Genomic DNA, 10000 nt, shown 5'->3' with positions numbered 1-10000 from the left:
AGGAGTTTATAGGATACCATACAGATTTACTTTGTGGAGACATGAAGATCCATCTGGCAGACATTTAATAGAGCACAAAAGATCAATACGACATGTTTCAGAAAGTTCAGGGATTTTCGTACACATTAACAATAAAGGCCATACTAAATATTGGAGAGGGGCCGAGCTGGCTCTCACAAGGATTGTCCGTACAAAAGGAAGATGTTTTTATATGCAATCATCAGTCAAACCAAAAATAAGAACCTATCAGGACATTGGAAATCTGATTTCACTGAAGCGTTAATCCTCAGACCTCTATTTAGCAGGTGTTGCAGAGAACACGCCCGCCAGACTCAACGCAGACGGAACCTAACGAGGCAAAAACAAAAAAAAAAAAAAAAAATCAAGAGAATAACCAGGTCAACGGACATTTGCGTTCCACTAATGTCGTGCTGCCACACCTGCATATATCTTATATACATCCCTTGTCACACATTCGTCCATATTTCACCAGTGAAGAGGGATACGGAATATATGGTTGCCGCGCGTATTGTGTTTTCATAGGCCTTTTTATCATCAGAGAGAGAGAGAGAGAGAGAGAGAGAGAGATAGAGCTGAGATAGAGAGAGAGAGAGAGAGAGAGAGAGAGAGAGAGACAATCATACCTAAGGTTATTTTACATCATTCATGTTTCATAAATGAAAATTGATACCCTATTATTCTGTAAATAACAATGTGAATCCATGCTTAAGGAAAAAGCTTACGCCAACAAAATCCCTTTAAAGAATTCGAAAATATTTGTGACGGTTTTTTTTCTTTTTATTACCCAGCTTTAGACATTCTTTACAATTATATATTTATGGGTACATCTGCTCTAATAAGTTGCAGCAAATATAATGATGAATAAAATATAAGGGCTATATATAGATTTCAGCTTTAATAACCCTCGTAGTCTTGTTGTGGGTCCATTAGTGCCTAACTAATTTACCTGCGCAAATTGTCCGGAATAAGCCATTAACACTCCATTAGACTTAACCAACATCATATGCTTCCGCTACTAGAGGTAATGTATTATAATGTTTAACAGAAATTTTTCTGTTCCGATCGTAGGAGTTGAGTTGCAATTGGTAAGTTTAGTTTTATAATTACAATCAGACATACAAACGCGCTTGCTGGCACACAATATATAATAAAATAAATATATATATATATATATATTATATATATATATATATTATATATAGTATTAAAAATTTATATATAGTATATATATCTAATCGATATCTTATATCTATATTCTATATCATTAATATACATATATATATATAGTTAAATAATACATATATATATATATGATAAGAATAGTACTCTATATAGTGTACTATATTAAATGAATCTATTATAATATATCTCTATATATAAGTATCTATATAATATAATATATTATATATATATATTATATAAATATATCTATAGATATTATAGATATATAGATAATATCGAATTAATAGATATATAGAATATATAGAATTATATAGAATATATAGATATATAAGATATTACATTATATAGTATATATATAATATATCATATCGATATATATATATTATATATAAATAGATATATATAGAATATATATCTCAATATATATAGAGAATTAATATATATATATATTATATATATATATAATATTATATATATTATCGCTGTTTAATTATATATATATATTATATAATATAATAATTATATATACATATATATATATATATATATAATCGAATATATATTATATATTTAATATATATTATATTATCTATATATGTACTATATATCGATAATATATATAGGATATAGTTATAATATATATTATAAGATAATATAGATAATATATAATCGATATATTATATATATATATATAATATAAATCTTCATCTTATATATATATATATATTATATAGGTTTATACTATATCATATTCGATAATATTATTATATATATAATATACAATATATAGTATATATGTATATATAATATATCTATATAGAGATATATAATATATATGTATATATATATAATATATCCATAGAATACGATATATATATATATATATATATATATTATATATAGATCTATATATATATAGATATATATATATCATATTATCCTATATATATTATATATATCTAATATATATCTATATAATTATATATATATATATATATATATATATGATATAATATATATATATATATCTATATATATCTATATCATATATTGTTATAATGTATCTATATATAGGATATATATATTATCTATATATATAATATATATATATATTGGTTAAGTGCTTTGTCACCTATGTAGTTGAGAAACAACTTGGCCACAGTGACTTTTGACGATACTAGAGGATTACTATTTATGAATAAGAAAATTTTTCCGGTGCATATATATATATTTGTATGCGCGTGTGTTTGTGTATAAGGGTAGATACTTATGAGTAGATATATCTATATGAGAGCATAGTAGATATATAGATATATATATACAGTATGAGAGAGATGAAAGATAGATATATAGAGAGAATAGAGAGAATATAGAGATAGATAGATAGATAGATATATAGATATAAAGAGAAGAGATATAGATAAATATAGATATTATGATGATATAAGAGATATAGATATTATATATAGATAGGTAAGAGAGTAGATGTAGAATATACGATATAGAGAGATATGATAGATCATATAATATATTATAGAGGGTATACGAGGGGATGATAATAGATAGAGATGAGATATAGATATTATATAGAACGAGAAGGATTACTATATACCGCGGGAGATGATATATATGATAAGGGGAGAGCGATATTATAATTCGAGAGATATAAATATAAGATAGTATACGATAGATATAATATAGAGATAAAAATATATAGGTGATATATTATATAGATAGATATATAGAGAGATATATATCATATAGAGATATAGATTATATATATAGATTAATAGAGTAGATATCCAAATTATATATGTATATATATATATATATATAAATATTAGATGTATTAATATATTAGAATATATATATATATATATTATAGTATGATATATATAGATATATTATTATGGATGATAGATCTTATTTATATTATATATTAGATATCGAGATAATACGATAGATTATTTAATTACATATCGATATATATATAATCTATATTAGTATTATATTAGATAACATATAGATATAGATTAGAGATAATTAGAATATATATATAATTCCCATATATATATTACCAATATTAGATAGAGATAGATATAAATATTAAATATATTAGAGAGATATATTATAGTATATATATAGATATATATATATTATATATATATTTATTATATATATAATATATATAAGACATATATTAATTATTAAACATATATATTAGAACAGTAATTGACATATATTAATCATAGAAATAGATTCAGACATATAGAATTCATAATATATATAATAACTATTACATATAAATATATTATACATATATACTAGATATAATATATATATATATATATATATATATTATATACATAGATAATATAATTATATATATATGATATATATACTATGTATATAATTTATATATAAAATATATAAAATATATACAGCGGTCCCCGGTTACGACGGGGGTTCCGCTTTAGACGCGTCGTAAGCCGAAAATCGTCGTAAGCCGGAACATCGTCAAAAATCCTAAGAAAACCTTACTTTTTAATCCTTTGGGTACATTGAAAAATTATGTAAACTGCATTCATATGGCATTTTTCAAAAAAAAAAAACCTTCAAATATTTATTATTTTGCATTTTTTGTGTCATATTTCATCTCCCAGATGAGCATTGTAGGCGTTGTAACCCTGGAACATGCGTCGTAACCCTGGAAATAACGTCTATTGACAAGCGTCGTAACCATCGGAACATCGTAGCCGAGACACGTCGTACCCGAGACTGCCTGTGTGTGTATTATATATATATATACTATATATATATATATATCTATATATATATATAGATATCTATATATATATATATATATATATATATATGATATATAAATATATATATATATATATATATATATATATAATATATATATATATATATTATATATATATATATCTAATTATATATTGCTACTTTCAAAATGCATGTTTCCCCTCTTTGAAATGTCATGTAGATTGTGTAACATTTTTTCAGATTCCTAGATAGCTTAGAATAGGATGTTTTAAAATGTGTGTTCAGATTTCGCATTACATAATGTAAAAGAATATATATTAACATAGAATGTAAAGAGAGAGAGATCTTTGTCTGTTCGAAACTACGAATGTTTAACTTTTATGTCAACACTGTAAGATTAGAGGGTCTGTGAGATCCGTTTGCTTTCCTAAATCTGTCAATGCATTTGATAGCGATCGAATTGAATCTTTGCGTTGTTATCAAAACATGTCAATCTTAATTGTCGCTCAGCCTCCGTTTCGATCGAGTAGAGTACGTCTTTCTTTTTTTTAACAGACTGGTCTTGTACGTGTATGTCTTTGTCAAGTCCCACATGGGAATTACACATTTCTTTATGAAGATTGCTTCAGATTTCGAAGATTCTAGAAGAGTTTTTGTCACATCATCTGCCCTGTCCAGTTTTCACAAGGGAAGAAGATTTCATTAGATCATAGAACCTCGAGGCGGTTAGATCGCTCTCTCTCTCTCTCTCTCTCTCTCTCTCTCTCTCTCTCTCTCTCTCTCCCTCGACATCATTGAGATTATATTAACGTAACGTAAATTGGTCACTCGTAACTTAGAATTTCATATTTGATATTTCTTAGAGTTTATTTAGTGTTATTTTGATTCTTTTGTGGAATCTGAACAAACATTATTTCGTAACGGCGCCTGGTTTTTGTGAAAGTGTGATATACAAGCTGCAGCAAGAGAGAGAAAGAAGTTGGTATACCAAAAAGGTAAAGTGTTATATTTTTATTAGTTGCAACTAATAATGGATAGGGAGTGTGGTTATACTAATAATTGTTAGGAACAGTGGTTAACTAATAACAGGTGGTTATGAAGGTTTGGTAAAAACTGTTGGTTACAGAGTTTTGAGTGAAAAAGATTTACACTTTTACACATTGCGTATTTTTTGTGTTTTGTGTTTGTTCCATTGTTTGTACACTATTTCATTTTCTTATTGAAGTGTGTCTTTTTGTTTTATATTTTCATTTGCTTTCACAATTTAATTGACTTAGTTATTTTCATTGCTTAATCATTGCACATTTAATTCAATTTAACATTTGTGAATTAATTTGCATTTACTTAGAATTCTTTTCAAGTTATTTTGTTGTTGTTTAAACACTTGTGAATTGAACTTCAAATTTTCAATTATTGCCTAACACTTTTGAATCTTTTGATTGGAATTAGTTTTTCTTGAATTTTGTTGATAAATTAATTTTGATTTAATTTTACTTAATTTGATTCAAGAATTAATTAAACTTTACTTTGTTTTCAAGTAACACTAATTTTCCCTGATATTGTGAATTTCACTTATAAATTTTGAGTTTAATAATAAATTTTTGTATAAAATTTAAAATATAAGTGTTTTCATTTATACCAGTATATTTGATTTTGATTATATTTATGTTAGGTAGAAACATAGAGTGGTAATTGATTTGTTTCCCTTCAATTTACTTGAAGTGACTTAGAACCAGGGAAGTACTTAGACTTCTGAAATCTGGGAAATTAAGTACTTAGACTTTTAAAGTTGTTGATGGAGTGACGCCCTTTGATTAATTTAATTACTTACAAGATTACTTCACACCTGTTTTGATGAACTTAGTCTGATTTTCTGCAATACTGGTAAGTGTTAAGGGATCACTGTTGCCTTTAGAGTATTCAGTCGTTTAAACGTGTTATGAGGGTTCAGGTTTTGGTGAGTAACATTAAATGAATGGTAACCAGATACTTGGCACTTCGTAACAATATATATATATATATATCTATATATATATATATATATTATATATATATATATATATATATATATATATATATATATATATATATATATATATATATTATATATATACACAATATTTATATCATACATACACACATATATATATACATATATACAACGGAAAATTTTCACATTCACAAATGGGAATGCTCAAGTAGGCTATCGCCAAAAGTCACTGCGCTACGTTGTTTCTCAACTACAATAGGTAGCAATTTGAATCCAACTAGTGACAAAGCACTTAGCCAATCTAGGTATAGTGAATTGGCCTAATATTGGTAAATATTTATAAATGTGCATTCAGAAACAAGTCTTTTCCTCTAGGAATATATATCGCAGCATTCCTCATTTCATTGGGGGTTTGAATCGGTCATTGCTGCTCTCTCTCTCTCTCTCTCTCTCTCTCTCTCTCTCTCTCTCTCTCAGAGGTAAGGTAAATTCCTTGATCTTTCCCTTTCATTCCCTTGGGGTTTTAAATCCGTCATTATTGGCCTCTTTTCTTTATGAATTTCTATCCAGCTAATCTTCTTAGTAGTTGTTTAGCAGAAAATGACAACCGTCAGTTTTTTTTTTTTTTTTTTTTTTTCTTAAGGCTGCTGGACACATTTTCCTTTCACGAACACCTTTGTCACAAGTTTATGCGTTTGTTTTATGCTTTGCAAAATTCATTCCTAAAAGAAAACTTATATTCTTAATTATTTCATCCTTAATCTCAGTATCGGAAAATATATGAATTTCTATAAAAAGTGTGTTAAGAACCAGTCCTTTTTCCAGTACTTTTTGACTGGTTCTACGAAATCTTCAGTCTCATTCGTGGTTGAAATGGAACTGACAATCTTAATCTCTCATTACTTTTTGTAGATTTTTTTCATATTTAATTTTTTCATGATTCTCTCTCTCTCTCTCTCTCTCTCTCTCTCTCTGATAATTGAATTTTAAATTGTAGAATTTTTGTGATGAAGTGTAGTATATTCTTCTGTTAACGTAATTTCTTAAGTTACTGCATTTTCTATCGATTCTCAGCCACAGTAGCTGCCTGTCACTCTTAACCTCTGATTTCCTCTCACAAAAGCAAAGCAGGAATAACAATAAATTTGCCCTGAGGCCAGATACCAGAATAAACTATAGCGCATGAGCAGGCATCTAGCAATGGTCTCCTTGTGCAGAAAATGTCCTTAGCATCAGCTATGCAGAAGATTCTTGGGCAGTGCATCGAACCCATTCACAGATGCACCCATCAACTCGATGTTGGATTGGCTCTATCGCGACCTCTTTCACACCATCTACTCACAACTTCCACCACTTCCAAATTGGATCCTTTTCCCATTAACTTGCCAACCTTCATATGTGAAGAATGTTCTATTCCTATTTATTTGGAACATAAAGATCCCTTGACGCGACCAGCTACAATGTAACAAGTACTTGCGAAACCCACGCAAGAAAACGAGTGCGGAGCAATGGGGCTGGAGAAAATGCTTCTGTGTGCGTGTATGAATCGAAGGTATGGCTGTGAAAGTTCTGTATGCATAAGGACTATTTCCTGTTTTAGGAATCACAAGATTCTAGCAATAAATTACTTCATATTTATCGCAACTCCCTATTAGAAATGACGTAGATTCTTCTGCTTCATGTGTATGAGGTCTTTTATACTCCGTTGCGTTTATAAGGATCAAAGAAATTGTATTTAAAAAAAAAATACATAGCCTGCCGTGACTAGTAGAATGACTTGGTACGACTTATAAAGACATCTTGTGCTGAAAGAAATATTTTAATAAATTAGTCTCATCACAAGCATAATACATAATACGAGAAGCCAGCGATCCAAATACATAAAAAAGAAAGACCTTACATATTTAACCATTAAGGAGTTCGAAACACGAGACCACAAAATGAATTGCATCATAACACGCCTTCTAATGTAACCGAAGAAAAATCGAAGCAATACGAGATGAGGATTGCTATCGCACAGCAATGCCTCCAGAAGCAACATTATCCCCGAGACCAGCAAGGGGAAAGCGGCGTGAGAATTAGGAGCAATATTGCAACCGGAGATTTACGCTGCACAACGAACTGTTACAATTTTACGGAGGAGTCGAAGTCAAGTCGAATTCCGGTGAGCAGAAAATGCAATTTTTGCTGATTCGAGAAAACCGTAATTGCGTCGATTCTTCTTTCCCTTTTCTTGGAGGGTTCCTTTTATTTCCGGAGATTTTTCTGATGGTATTTCTAATTAGAACGAGGCTGAAGCCGGGTCACGACGACGATGAACGCGTATCTGAAAGCGACGGCAGTAATCACTTTCTAGCTGTGTGCTCGGCCAAGACATTTTTTGATTCTAAGTGTCGCTGCAACCAAAATGGCTGATTTAATGTCAGAAGGCAAGACACAATAACTATATTCAAATTCATTTAGATGAGTTGCAAAGGCTATGCATATTCAGAGTGGATTTTTCACCAGATTCATGTAAATGACACTCTCCCTCTCTCTCTCTCTCACACACACATTTAACTGTGCATGTGCTTAATTCCATAAAAACACCATTTTATGCAGAAACATGGTTGTAATATTGTTTAAATCAAAGACGATAATGTACTGGGGACGAATTCATCCGTGAGAGATGAATGATTTGACGAACGCTGAATACAAAAATTGTTTTAATATTTACAACGAGGCTGATGTCAAGCTCTCTCTGATGACGAGAATGAGAAGTCACACAGCAAATAAGAAGCCTGAGAACGAAGACAAAACAAAAGGAACAGACAAAGGTTTACACAGCAAATTGCATCTCTTAAGAAGACTCGCGTCCCTGCTCCTCTTTTTAGTGAAACCGGAGGTCTCATCAGCGCTTGAAACTTTTCAAAAATCGTCTGTTGAATTCCATTCTCTTTCCCACAGCCTTACTGTCGGAGAATGGAAACGAAAGGATAATTGGACTTAATTAAACACAGGGGTTCCCGGCTTCATTCTTTCACAAGGATAGAAAAAGCTTAGGTATGATTATTCTTCCTGGGGGGGTGAGCAAAAAGGAAGACTACGTGAGCAGACCGGTGCACTCGGTCCTTCCACAATCAAGAAACTTCATGAAAATCCATAACTTGATATTATGCTTTATTCTAGTTCTCAATCGAAATTAAATGAACAGTGAAAACTGAACAACGCACATCATCGCAATACACGCAATTGCAGACCAATGCTGAATCAACAGTGAAATTCCTTCTAGTCTTACGACAGCATCAATCAAGCCTTTTAAAGTGATGTATAGAAGGGTTCAAAGCCCTGGAGCTTTCTTATCCAAACGGAAACGGCTTTTATCGTATTGTCAACATGCATACATACATACATACATACATACATACATATACATATATGTGTATATATAACTATATATAATGCATGTGTGTAGCCTTGGAATTCTGATGCTTCAGATAACTGAAGAAAAGAATGACAGTAAAAAATACTCGTGGAAGGAAAGTGTGCTATTGTGATCCTTTGAGATCGGTATGAAAGGGCAGCGTTCACAACTGAGAAGGACAAGGGAAGATTATATCCGAGCCAAAGGAAAGAGAGAGCAAGACCCAGTAGAGCTCATATTATAAGGATGACTGCCTGGACGTGAGAAGTCTGAAGGACTTAGAAAGGTTAGCTTCTGGAACGTGACAGCAAATTTCAGCGTACGTATATATGGTTCAGGAATAAGACAAAACAAGTAAAAAAAAGCGTCGAAGTCTTCTGCTCAGCGTATAATTGCGATTAATTGCTTCTCTTTTCTTGTAATTGATGTTTTTTCCTATACTGGTATCATATTTCTATCCTTCTCATATAAAAAGATATTGCATCTTTATTTAATGACTACTGACTGCATGCATTAAATAATATTAAGAGTAAAAAAAAATCAAGATTTTTTTTTACCCTAAGCTTTGATGACAAAATAATATTTAAATGATGTTTATTAAAAAAAAGTGATAAGAC

General features: G+C 29.8%; 1 protein-coding gene across 3 annotated transcripts in view; it reads left to right on the top strand.

Moving 5' to 3' along the window:
* LOC135222624 (neural-cadherin-like) overlaps positions 1-10000 on the top strand; it is a 451947-nt gene that overhangs the window by 18141 nt on the left and 423806 nt on the right. The gene's annotated exons all lie outside the window — the stretch shown is intronic.

The sequence above is a fragment of the Macrobrachium nipponense genome, chromosome 8 (assembly GCF_015104395.2).
Source record: "Macrobrachium nipponense isolate FS-2020 chromosome 8, ASM1510439v2, whole genome shotgun sequence".
NCBI classification, from domain to species: Eukaryota; Metazoa; Arthropoda; class Malacostraca; order Decapoda; family Palaemonidae; genus Macrobrachium; species Macrobrachium nipponense.
Note: the sequence above shows the minus strand (reverse complement) of the source record. Positions and strands in the feature narration are given on the sequence as shown.